Here is a 13,973-nt window from a genome sequence, read left to right on the forward strand (position 1 = left end):
CATATCAGAATGTTTATTTAATTTTCCAGTCTGCAAGTCTACGCGCAACGTAAGCTGGTGGAACTGCCATTATTGCCGTTGTAGGCCTACATAAAGACGCGCAGGAAGGGATGGATGTAGTCCTATGGAAGGGGCCGTTAATGTCTGTAAACATGGCACATTCAAAGTCCTTCAACGTCGGAAAAGACCTGTTAACACAATCATATCCCCAAAATCCACCCCATTAAATGCAGTAACCAAATGTCGGTCTACACATCCCTATCGCCGTCAATGACTGAAGAGCAATGGGCGGTGAATGGTAAGCGCGAAGGCATTTTCAGTGTGACAAGATTTCGATACCCTCCCTTCATTAAGCGCAGGTGCCTATTCCTCTGCGCAACCCTGCGCAATCCACCCTCTGTGTGTGTGCGTAAAGTGGGAAGTGCGTGTGGAGCTCTGGCATCCGAGAGTCTTTGCCTCGCAGCCACGCACGCAGTCACATTAAGGCCAAGTAACTAACTGCTTTTCACCTGTATTTTACAAAAACACAAAACGATGGCCCAATTCACACAGATAGAGAAAGAAGGACACGATGCGCTGTGTTGTTTTCTGATCCCCCTGACTGCACTACTGACTACTTCGTGTGCCATGGGCCATGGCGCTATTTGGAGTGTGCTCACTGCTGAAACAACATTTGCTTTAACAGTAGCCTATTTGCCGGCTGCTTGTGACAGACTTGTATTACAATAGTAGCATTGAAATGAAAAGAAGAATATGAATACTATGACATAAGAACTAGTAACGCGAAGATGTGTCCAGTTCTTGTCATCACGCTTGCCTTTCCGAGTGCCTTTTCATTATGCACTATTTCAACAGACTAGGGCAGTTGCATAATGTCAATTTTTGAACTTGTTGTAGCCTACGATGTAGTTTGGAGTTCTTGTGGACTAAGGCATAGCCTACAATGCAAGGAGGATCACCGCACACTGGTGCCTTTTTTTTTTTAATTAGTGAACAGCGCATTTCGCAATGGCAACTTATACATGCATTTCCATGTAGCCTATGCTTGTTGGAGTTTAATCAAAATATGCTATTGGTTTTGTTATGTGTGGAGATATGTTAGGTAAGCGATTAAATACTCTGCATTCATGCGAGATGCTGCTTTTGGTGTGGGTTCAAATCCCGATGGTAATAAAACAGGGTTCTTTTTTTGGCGCAGCTTTGATTGATCGGAGCTCGTGAAGCACGATAGTGGAACATAGAATTTCCTACTATATTTGGACAATATTTTTCCCCCTATTTGAACATTGTGTTGGTGGGTTTTTTTTCAGCCCTGTTCGTAACATGACTAGACATTTGGTGTAGTATGGGTCAGAGGCTTGTGCACTTGGTGGCAGTAATCGATCGATGTTGCTTGAACTCTGCCTGAACCCGCCCCAAACCACGAGCAAGAGTGACGTGCTTCCCAAAACAAAGGTGAACTAGCTAACCATGCTATTCGTTCCAAATCCGACAGTAGTACTGACGAACAGCCCCTACTGCGTTTTGCAGCAACCGAACAACGAACAACCCCTCAAACCCCCCCTGGCTACGGGCCTGTACCCTCAGTATGATACTGTCCCGTTGCACTGCTCCTTTGGGGCGCTGTTTGGGGCTGCACCGGTGAGGCATATGTAACCGGTGGTTATCCTGAACCTTTATTTTGACGGGGTAACGACACTCCCCTTTCCTTCAGGTGTGTAGCATAAATCATTGCGGTGGTAGCTAGTTAGCAAAGACGCCGTGTTTTTGATGCTGTCGAGTGTAGCGTGGGCACACCGCTCTCTCTGTCCCTCTCTCTGTGGTTGAGCCATCGTACAGGAAAGGTAGGCGTCCTTCTCGGTTGGTTTAGTGCTCTTTTTGGTGCATTGTAATGTACTTAGATGTTGGTTACTGACACCATTTAACTTAATTGTAGCCCTGTCCATCGGCGGCTGGCGTGGGGTCGGCTGCTGTTCTGGGATGGTGTGCTGAGCTGGGCAAACTCAAGGTAAAAGATGCGTTCTGTACACTTCTCTCGTGTGTGCGAACGTAGTCTCTGTTGTAACTGATGTAGTGATACTCTATCACAGTGTCGCTGGTGATGTTCTTCCACTTTGTGTCCTGTGTGGTTGACTGCTTGCATGCCGCTTCGAGAGAACCAGAGGTAATGCCGGCATTTTCTGTAGGAGTTTCGACGCTTAGCACTTGACTTGTGTAGGGAGTTGTGTGGGGTGGGAGTGGGGGTGCTCCGCAGGTGTGATGGCGGGACTGGCAGCGTGGTGCCTTTGATATCGCGCTGTGGTGTCGTGGTTGCACCTGTGGGAGCGCCCACATTTCCACAATACACAACTCCTGTTGAATCGAGTTATAAATGCCGTTCCTAATGGTAACTTTCTCGTTAAATGTACATAGGAGGAGTTGGTGCCTTCGACTACACTGATGCAGTGTCACTAGAGAAGGGGGGCATCACTGTTCTTTTCCCAACCTTTGTTTTGTTTTGTTCTATTGTGTGAGTGAGTCATCCTGTGCAACCCTTTCACTTTGACGTTCGAGACGAAGGGGCTTGTGTAAGTTTCACTCTAACATCCGAGACGAAGGGGCTCGTGTAAGTTTCTACTTAGTAGCATCCAAGACGAAGGGGCTTGTGTAACGTGATTCATGTATGACATTTAGTGTATTTCTTGGGCTAGTGCAATTATTATCAGTGCAGTCCCTGGCAGCATCGCCAATGACCTTTGGAACAGTTTTTTGGTTGCTGTAGTGGGAGACCAAACGTAGCATTATCTAACTAACAAGTGTGTGGCCAATTCAGACTTTGCCTACGGGCAGTTTTGTGTGTTTTTGTTTTATTTCTTTACTAACAGTGTTTGCAGTGCATTGTCTGCTGTTTGGTCCCCTTCTCATGCAATTGCATAATTTGCACATTATTGTCACTATTGGTAATTGCCTCTAATGCCACTTTTGTATTGCACTGGTTCAGAATTATATGAAATCCAAGACTGAGCCTGTGAAGCAGATATTTTGAGTACAGACATTTGAAATACAGAAAAGATGAGAAGCAGTGGAGGAAAATAAAAAGAACTCTGAATTGTATGACAGTTGTATCTCTTGTTATTCACTAACCTGTTGCGGGGAAAGTCAAATCAAGTGTTTGATTCGTGGGTTCTCTCACCCTAACAAATGAGAGTGGCGTAGTCACTAAAAATCTTAAAAATATTACGGTAAAGAGATAACGCAGGCCACATTTGGCGTAGTAGTCGGCAAGGATAACTAAATGGATACAGCTGTCTACAATTGTTAGTGGTGGGTTTTGTATACATTTGGTTTTGTTTTGTTTTGTTGGGAAAAGAACAGTGATTACCCCCAGCCAGCGGAGGGCCCCACCGACGATCACCGGCAGGGGTGCTGGCATAGCCGACGGCCAAGCTGCGAGAGAAGCATGGAAGGACTGTCTGAGTTGAAGCAGATGGTAGCGCATCGGCAAGGGCAGCTGGATGAGCTGTCAAGGTGGCTGGGCATTTCCCAGCAACCTCAACCGGAGTCGCAGGAGGCTGGCTTCACGTGGGAGAGCCAGCATCGGGGGCACCTGGTGAGAGACCGTGATGGGCAACGAGCCTCTGTGGGTGCGCAGCGCTCGCCGACAGCCCACTCAAGGGGCAATGGGCAGGCCTTCAACCGCAGACTGTCATTTAGTGGACCGGAGAGTAACCGTCCAAGAAGAACGTCCATGTCGCATGAGGCTAGCTTCACGTGGGGGAGCCAGCATCTGGGGCACCCAGTGAGAGACCGTGATGGGCAACGGGCCTCTGTGGGTGCGCAGTGGCAACCCTCGCCGACAGCCCACTCAGGGGGCAATGGGCAACGGGCCTCTGTGGGTGCGCAGCGGCAGCCTTCGCCGACAGCCCACTCAGGGGGCAATGGGCAGGCCTCCAACCGCAGACTGTCATGTAGTGGACTGGAGAGTAACCGTCCAAGAAGAACGTCCATGTCCATCCAGCCTGGCGTGACTCCATCCTGGATCATAATGCAGTGTCTGTGTATGATTATGTGCATGTGTACTTTGTTGATGGTTAATGTGCTGGGGGGCCTCTAGTGTGCGTGTGGTTGCGCTCGTTGGATGCGCGTGCGATGCGCGTGCTGGTGTGTGTGTGTGTGCGTGCTTGTTGGGTGTGTGTGTGCGTGCGCGCTTGTTGGGTGTGTGCGGGAATGTGTGCGAGTGCGGAGTGTCACCGGGACGGTGACCTTTTAAAGTGGGGGTGTATGTAACCGGTGGTTATCCTGAACTTTTATTTTGACGGGGTAACGACACTCCCCTTTCCTTCAGGTGTGTAGCATAAATCATTGCGGTGGTAGCTAGTTAGCAAAGACGCCGTGTTTTTGATGCTGTCGAGTGTAGCGTGGGCACACCGCTCTCTCTGTCCCTCTGTTTGTGGTTGAGCCACCGTACAGGAAAGGTAGGCGTCCTTCTCGGTTGGTTTATTGCTCTTTTTGGTGCATTGTAATGTACTTAGATGTTAGTTACTGACACCATTTAACTTAATTGTAGCCCTGTCCATCGGCGGCTGGCGTGGGGTCGGCTGCTGTTCTGGGATGGTGTGCTGAGCTGGGCAAACTCAAGGTAAAAGATGCGTTCTGTACACTTCTCTCGTGTGTGCGAACGTAGTCTCTGTTGTGACTGATGTAGTGTTACTCTATCACAGTGTCGCTGGTGATGTTCTTCCACTTTGTGTCCTGTGTGGTTGACTGCTTGCATGCCGCTTCGAGAGAACCAGAGGTAATGCCGGCATTTTCTGTAGGAGTTTCGACGCTTAGCACTTGACTTGTGTAGGGAGTTGTGTGGGGTGGGAGTGGGGGTGCTCCGCAGGTGTGATGGCGGGACTGGCAGCGTGGTGCCTTTGATATCGCGCTGTGGTGTCGTGGTTGCACCTGTGGGAGCGCCCACATTTCCACAATACACAACTCCTGTTGAATCGAGTTATAAATGCCGTTCCTAATGGTAACTTTCTCGTTAAATGTACATAGGAGGAGTTGGTGCCTTCGACTACACTGATGCAGTGTCACTAGAGAAGGGGGGCATCACTGTTCTTTTCCCAACCTTTGTTTTGTTTTGTTCTATTGTGTGAGTGAGTCATCCTGTGCAACCCTTTCACTTTGACGTTCGAGACGAAGGGGCTTGTGTAAGTTTCACTCTAACATCCGAGACGAAGGGGCTCGTGTAAGTTTCTACTTAGTAACATCCAAGACGAAGGGGCTTGTGTAACGTGATTCATGTATGACATTTAGTGTATTTCTTGGGCTAGTGCAATTATTATCAGTGCAGTCCCTGGCAGCATCGCCAATGACCTTTGGAACAGTTTTTTGGTTGCTGTAGTGGGAGACCAAACGTAGCATTATCTAACTAACAAGTGTGTGGCCAATTCAGACTTTGCCTACGGGCAGTTTTGTGTGTTTTTGTTTTATTTCTTTACTAACAGTGTTTGCAGTGCATTGTCTGCTGTTTGGTCCCCTTCTCATGCAATTGCATAATTTGCACATTATTGTCACTATTGGTAATTGCCTCTAATGCCACTTTTGTATTGCACTGGTTCAGAATTATATGAAATCCAAGACTGAGCCTGTGAAGCAGATATTTTGAGTACAGACATTTGAAATACAGAAAAGATGAGAATCACTGAAAGAAAATAAAAAAAGAACTCTGAATTGTGTGACAGTTGTATCTCTTGTTATTCACTAACCTGTTGCGGGGAAAGTCAAATCAAGTGTTTGATTCTTGGGTTCTCTCACCCTAACAAATGAGAGTGGCGTAGTCACTAAACACCTTAAAAATATTAAAAATCTTAAAAATATTTCGGTAAAGAGATAACGCAGGCCACACATACATGCAATTTTGTTGCGTGCAGTGGAGTGCTGAGTCGCAATGACAATGGGAGTTTCCCAGGTTGGCTTTCACTTTCACTTTCAAATACTGAGTATACACAGACATGATGAAAGTATTACAAGCATTTAAGTCCAATATCTAGCAAATCATTGTGTTCTCTTGTGCATGTGACATACAGTAGGCTACACGAAATTACTGTGTTGATTAAAATGTAGACTACATACTTGTTTTTGGGTGGTTGACATGACGTGGTCTTTTTTTGTTCCCCTGTGTCAAAGTTATGTAATTTTTATAAAAAGGTGCTAAAAACTGTGTTTATGTTGTTCAGAATGTGCAGTTGTATAAGTTCATATAAATCACTTGCAACATTAATCTTCAATTTATTCACAATTTAGAGCCAAAGTAGAAAAAGCTCATACGGTGTGACAGTTCAAATCCATGTCCCAAAGTCTGATTTTGAATAAAAACTGGAAAATGTACTCCTTTTCTATATATTCAGTCATGTAATTATAGCCAAGACATACATTGTTGAGCCTATTTAGTGAAGATTTCAGGCATTATAAATTTGAAGCCACCATTAACTGAAACATTTTGGTCCCAAAATTGATATCATATGGTGTGACACCTTATTTCAATTTTTGAACTGGCAATTGTATGGACACCGTTGCCAAGTGAGGGGTCCTCATTCTTTCAGGAAGAACAATATCACCTCAGAAGGACATTGACAGCTATAAGATGAGTTTTAGCTCTTTATAATGTCCCAAAAAAAATCAAGTTTATCTGACACCGCTGCTCCAGTTCCATGTTGCATGTCTTTTGGTGTGACACATTTTACACAAAAATAAAGACAATAGATTATTTTTTAGTCAATATAACCTTGAAAACTATCTTGTCATATTGCATCTAGCATGGTTTTACATGGCTAACATGAATACAGATTGCTTAATCCCATGAAATAAGGCAATGAAACCTCATATGGTGTGACAAAATATCATAAGGTGTGACTGTTTTCTTGTCACACCATATTACAATTTTGTCACACCATATGAGATGAGCTTCATTTTAATACATAAATACCACATATATTTCATTTTTCATGGCTAATATTCAGATTTGTTTAATATATTGATGCTTTAAAACATGTTAGTGGTGTATATGTATTATTCAGACACCAATATATCCACAATATCCATACATGAATATGAATTCATGATAACATGCTTCTTTTTATAATTTAAATGCTTCACCTTTCTTGTATTTGTTCATTTATTTACTTTTCAACTTTATTAAGATTGTAGCATGTGGATAGAGGTGGAAAGTAAAGAAAGAACAAGGAAATACAGGAAGAAATGTATCCTGTAAAGAGAGAGGAGGTCTTGAGGAAAAGAAGAGAGAAGTAGATGCAAATATTTAAATTATTTATAGTAGTATGTGTTAATATTTGTATAGTGTACATTGATAATTAGCACAAGAATATTTTGAGGGGCCACAAAGACATGTGCATATGTTACACCCAGAATGAAATAGCCTGCTGTCTCAAACAATCTGAGCAGTGCAAGAGTTTTTTCTTGCTCTTGAAATGTGACTGGCTCATTTTTAGCGTAGTCTAAACCTGCAACAAATATGCTCTTGTTCCATAACTAAAACACACACACACACACACACACACACACACACACACACAAGAATATGGTAGGCTGTTCATGTCTAGTTGCCAAATATTTTACAGTTTTCAGTGGCTGTTTTAATGACCTTGCGGTCAGTCATGGTTTTTACCCATTTTTTATTGTCACTGTTTCACTTATATTTATTCTTATTTACTAATTATTTACAAAGCATTACTACTATTCTGTGATTAACAAAGCATTACTCTTACTTCAATGATTTAGCAAGCTTAAAATCCATCTAGTTAATAATAATCAGCAGTTGCAGGGTGCCATGGAATGGATACGGCGGTGTAATAATTGACATGTTAAAAGCTACCCGTTGTTACACATTTTTTTAACAATATTAAATATTTTTTCTTTTTTGTAACACTGAAACAATCACTATCCCTTGTCAACATGTTTGGTTCTTTAATAAATGCAGTTCATGCACATTTTTGGACACAGACTGTAGTGTGGAGTAATTAATCATATGGCGTGACGCCATGTCATTCGGTGTGACACTCATAATTAAGAAAATAAATAGGATATTTTCGTTATGAATCGTAAAATAATAGGTGTGATGGGTGGATACAAGTGGCATCTAATATTCCAGGTCTTTTGGTATATTGCAACAAAGTACTTTCAGTTTAATTTAAAGTATATTGAAAGATTTTGAGGAAATGTGTGACAGTGTGTGTTGATGAAGCAAAATAATATAAAATGTAACATATTTGAACCTTAAAATGCTATACATATATTAAGTAATAATAAAGAATCAGAATAAATAAGCTTACATTATCACATGATGCCCCCTTTTTACACAATAATGTTCATGTGATGTATTTTGTCACTAATGCAATAAACTAGTGAAAAAATGTACATTTAAGTCAAAAACTCAGGGGGTCTTCAATATATTCTTAAACTTAAGACTTGGTAGAATACAACATAAATAATTCCATGACTCAAATTCAAGGTTTTTTCAAAAACACCTTTTTTCAGCAAAATATGACAACCAGCCTTTTATAAAAAGCACTCCAAAGATATTTAAGAATTGAACATAGTTCAGTCATTGGAGGAAGACACTTTTACAGAATTTTTACAGCAAATTGTCACAATTTCAAAGAAAAAGGCTGAATGATTGTCACATCTAAGAAATGGCAAGAGTCTCGCAGATAAATATGAACATTTGTTTGCATGACCTATCGCGCCAGTCAGCCCAAGTAAGCGTGCCACAGTCTTCCCCCAAGGGATCTTCTTCAATCCAGTTGTCCGGCTCGCTAGGTTCATTGAATTGTGATCTGTCAAACCAGAAACTTTCAAGAGACAATAAATTAAGTGTTACTCTGATGGGTGAGTGATATGCATGACAAAAACAGGTCAGAGGAGATTAACATTATTGATTAAAACATTCTTGTTGTCAATACAATTTCTACATATGGTTTATAAACAAACTGTAAGATTCTATTTGGAGAGGCCTCTAGTCATGCATCAAACCCACCTCCTCCCCTTGCTCCTCCATTTCACGAGTGACACTGTCGTGCCGAAAAGCGAGTCCCTGCCAGAACACGAGTGCCCTCATTGAAACCAATGGAAACCAATGACCAATTTTTCTGATATTTTTTACCCATTATTGCAGAAAAATCCGACACAATTTAAGATGGAAAGCCTATCAATAAAGCATCTACATTCCTTCTGGAAGTATTACAAAGAGCTGGTTACAATTTCAGTATTATTTCCATAAAATAATCGAAGAATTGTCATAACAAATGTTTCATTCAAATAGCTCATAATAAGGACGAGTAATGTTTCATAAGCATATTTTTAGTTCATAAATTATGTAATTCATTCTGCAAAAATTAGTATAATTTTCTCTCAAAAAATGTCATTGGTTTCAATGAGGGCACTCGTGTTCTGGCAGGGACTCGCTTTTCGGCACGACAGCCCCACTCTTGACTCTACAGTACCACCCTTCATACAGTATATGTAACGGATGACAACTAGCAGATTTTAGTGGTAGAATCAGTCTGGACCTTTAGCTCAGCGGTATCATGCCTATACCTAACTGGGGCATTGCCTGGTAGGCTGTGGGTACGAGCCAAGAGTGGCGAACTAGCACAGATGACCTCTGTTACACTGGGGCCATGCCATAACCCGGACGCCAGTGATGTTTAGGGTGGTGAGTGTAACGTATGCCACCTAGCATTGTTTGGTGGTAGAACATTAGTAAACCTCCTTTCCAATCAGTAGCACTGGCCTATCGGTCTGGACCTTTAGCTCTGTGGTATCGTGCCTCCCATGCCAAAATGGAGCGTTGGCTAATTGGAGTCTCGAATTGGAATTGGAATTGCGAATTGGGGCCTCGAGTGGCGAGCTGTGCAGGATGGACTTGGATACACATAAAGCTGAGGTGTCATCATGCATGATCTCCCCTTAACGCATCATGGGACCAAGACTAGCTTCCATGCCAAACATGCTTTACTGTACACCAAGTCCTCAAGGGCGAACCATTGAACCATTTTTTTTGCTGGAAGCACTTCACAATACAAGGTGTTTTTTTCAATGTGCACAAATACTGGTAGAGTCCCCACTACCACTACCAAAAGAATTTTGTGAATATGAACTCTGTATAGGTAATTGCCTACTGAATATGCCTACTGAAATCTGCTGTGGGATACATGATGTCCAAAGCGGACATTACAAAAGTAAAGCCCTGGCCCTGCCATGACCAAACGGTATAGGCACTCGTCTCGTCTACCATGCGGCTGACCTGGGTTCAATTCCCGGCCCGGTCCTTTGCCGGAACCTTCCCTGTCTCTCTCTCTCCACTCGCTTCCTGTCACCACCTTCATTGTCCTATCATAAATAAGGTCAAAAAGACCAAAAGAAATATCTTTTAAAAAGCCCAAGAAAAGCCCCACTTTGTGGGTTATGACTGAAGACACTGTCTTTCATTCTGTAGCCCCTTAATGCACGCCCTCCCTCCAGTGGCACGCTGAAATTATCATTGAGTTAAGTATCATAATACGACAGACATAACACAGGGTCCTTTAGTAATGCACTACAACTTGGTCATTGCCATTCTGGTAACAGCAAATGTATAATGCTGTGTACTCTTAATGGGTTGATATCTATCATTTTGTGTATTTGCAAATTGTAAATAGAAGTAAAGAGAAATGGCATTGGTACTTACACAGCTCCAGTGTCATTGAGAGATGAACCATCCACCCAGTGCCACTGCCCTTCAGCCTCCAGGTCATTCAGTCCAATCCAAAAGTACTGCCCCACTTTCACCCTTGAAGCGATTGCAGTCAAGGTCAGTATGGGTTATCAGTGAACAGCACATTTACACACAAAAAAATCAAACCTCAATATGATCAACATATCTAGAACAGCTATAATAATAGCACTTAAAATGAGCTGTAAAGAAGAAGCAGAAGTTACTTGTAAGCACATCTATCTACAGCACATAGAGAAGACAGGCAGAAAGCTTCACACTTTACCTGTTCTTCTTTATTTTTGATAATTGCTAAATTCCCTCCGATGGTTGCGCAGTAGTCTCGACTCTGTTCCCAGGTCTTCTTTGAGGAAGAGAACAGGTAGCATTTTCCATTGTGATGGATGTAGTCCTCAGGGCATTTGCTGCACACAGGCGTACTTGCCTTCCTCACTATATGTTCATACAGTATCAACAAAGCCATAAGTTAGGTCAGGGCTTGACACTGGCACCTGCCAACCGGCCAAATGCTGGTAAAACTCGGCTGTGGCTAGTAATACGTACAGTGTCACTAGCCGATTTGGCTGGCAGCTTATTCCTTGGTATGACATACGCATCATAGTAGCCTATGTTCTGTTGTTTGCCCCTTGTGTATCAATACTTGTGTTTAAGTTCAAGAAAAGGATCAATAACTCTCAATATACTTCCATGTAGAAAGCTATACACTGATCTTGCTTTAGCACGTAGTTAATACATGTACACTATCAAGATAAAGAAAAAAAACAATGTAAAATCAGTGGCTGGCTAGTGGAATACCTGAATGGCTAGTGACTTGGGAAAACCACTAGCCATAGAGGCCGCTGGGTGTAAAAGTTAATGTCAAGCCCTGAGTTAGGTGTATAAGTGAAGGGTTGAGTGAGCTATAACCGCATGTTGAAATTGGCCAAAATTCTCCCTCCCTCCCAAACATCCCCTCATATCTTTCTTTTTTCATCATACACCAATGACACTTCATGATATCCTTTATTTAACCCATTCATAAAATATTTTGCAGACATGTGATATTCCACTCTTTAAGGAATTTCAAAGGTGTTGCCCGTATGTAACATACTAACCATTGCTGACAAGGTGGCCCGTATTTAACAAACTTACCAGACTCATTGTGCAGAGCAGAGCGATTCATGTGTACAGCATCCAGTTGTAGTACACACCTATCTTGTTCATCAGTCAGTTTTTTCATGCCTAACAGAATTAGCACAAAGCATAATTTGACATAGTAACATTAAAAAGTGGTGCCACAACCATGGCAAATTGTTCAAATATTGAACAGAGGACTCACAGTGGTATTTTATTACGCCAAGAACTACCAATCCAGTAATGAGGACCACTCCAAGTAGTAGTATTTGAATTCGGACCTTTGTGTATCTGGTTGATAGACTGGCTGTATGGGGAATAATACAATTTTAAAATGAAATGGTATGATACAGTATGTCATTTATCGTTTTAGAGGTAGAGCATGTAGTGTTTTTAACCCTCAAGCGACCGGCCTGTTTTTGCGACTAATCTGACCGAGCGGGGTCATTTATGACCCCAAGGAGTTTATGTAGAAATACCATTACATAAATTATTTTTTGGGGTTCATTCAAATTTATTTACATCTTGCACATACTTGTCCCTCATCTAAAGCAAAAAAAAATATGAATTTGAGCATTTTTGCTAAAAATTTGTCAAACTTACATACGCATATGCTAAATATGATGTATGCCCTCATTTGCACATGTAAACATCAAAATACAAAAACATCCAGTACATTTTTTTCTTCTCTCATCATCAGTAAATAACTGAGAAAGTTTCATGGTGATATCTATCATTTACATTTTTTAGCCTATTCACTTGTAGTAGTCTTACCATAATAATACAGTATATTTATGCTAATTATGGAAATTTTTCAAAGTGAAACTTTGGGAAACCAAGCAAAATCTATCAATTAGGCCCATTGAAGATATTTCTGCAATAAAACATACTTAACATTTCTGGGTTCATGAAATCACGAGATCAGAGAATATGGTAATTTACATAGACAAAACCATGTCTCAAACATATAAGCTTATGCACACTCTAAATCTCTCTGAAACTTTTTTCTGGACATTGTAGCTGTGAAAAGGTGTCTTCCATATATATTAGAGCAAAGAAATGATTCAACTGATGCTTCAGCCTTTGTATAGCCATATAATAAGGAAAATTCTAAAAACGCCATTGATTTCTACACTGATGACTTGTTTCCTCCCTCTTTGTTCATCAGGATGACTTCCATTTCATATTCTCATCATGTGTCAAGGACCACTGTGCCATGATATCAACAAATATGGAGCAATAACAGAGGAAATGCTACCTGGGTGCCCTCACAATATGCTTCGTTGGCTATCGCAGGGGTGCCCTATTTATTTATATAATATATTATATCTTAATACTATAAATGTTTATATTATGAATATTTTTAGTCTGCAGACCATGGCTTGCTCAAAGAAACAAAATACAAAAATCAGAGTTTGAAACTTACAACAACAATGGCCATTATTGTGTTGAGTATCTCGTGGATCCTCTCGGGGTCATAAATGACCCCAGAGGTGTTTTGGTTATAAATCCTATATAGATGGTCCAAATCTCACAAAAATCATTCACAACATGCACAACATATGTATTGACAAACTCCTAGAAGGACAAGTTTTTCTGATGAAAATTGCAGAAATGGTGTATGAAAATATGTGCCCGGGGTCATAAATGACCCCAGTCGGTCGCTTTAGGGTTAAATAGTTTACTTCCAGAATGTACATACACTATGCTGCCCATTCACAAATACGTACTACAGCATAACTTTTTCCCTGAGTATTTTCCCCAACCCCAACATTTTGCCACACAATGGCCACAAACTAAATTTGTGTATTCAATAGAAATACTATAAGAAAGACCAATTAAGTTGTACACAATCATGAAATGAAAGTGAAGCAAATTCTGTATTTATCTTTAAACTCTCTGCGAATCTGGAAGTGAATTACAGACAAGAATGTTGGGTTTTTGAAAAACTTCACATGCAGCCAAGAACATTTCAATATAGAGCTGAATTAAAAGTTATGAAGAAGAGCATTAGGCTACCAGTGCAAGGTAAGTCAAATGTAGGATAACTATACATAGAACATAGCCTAACAAAGAGAAAATTGCAGCGGCCATATAGTAA

At 41.4% G+C, this 13,973-nt stretch overlaps 1 long non-coding RNA gene across 1 annotated transcript; it reads left to right on the forward strand.

The window, feature by feature from the left end:
* Positions 1-4,260: 4,260 nt before the first annotated feature.
* Positions 4,261-5,651, forward strand: LOC134460058 (uncharacterized). The gene is made up of 3 exons (XR_010036965.1): positions 4,261-4,454; positions 4,547-4,618; positions 4,701-5,651. It is a non-coding gene; the product is annotated as an uncharacterized LOC134460058 (long non-coding RNA).
* The last annotated feature ends 8,322 nt before the right edge of the window (positions 5,652-13,973 follow it).

Source organism: Engraulis encrasicolus, chromosome 12, assembly GCF_034702125.1.
Source record: "Engraulis encrasicolus isolate BLACKSEA-1 chromosome 12, IST_EnEncr_1.0, whole genome shotgun sequence".
In the NCBI taxonomy this organism is placed as follows: Eukaryota; Metazoa; Chordata; class Actinopteri; order Clupeiformes; family Engraulidae; genus Engraulis; species Engraulis encrasicolus.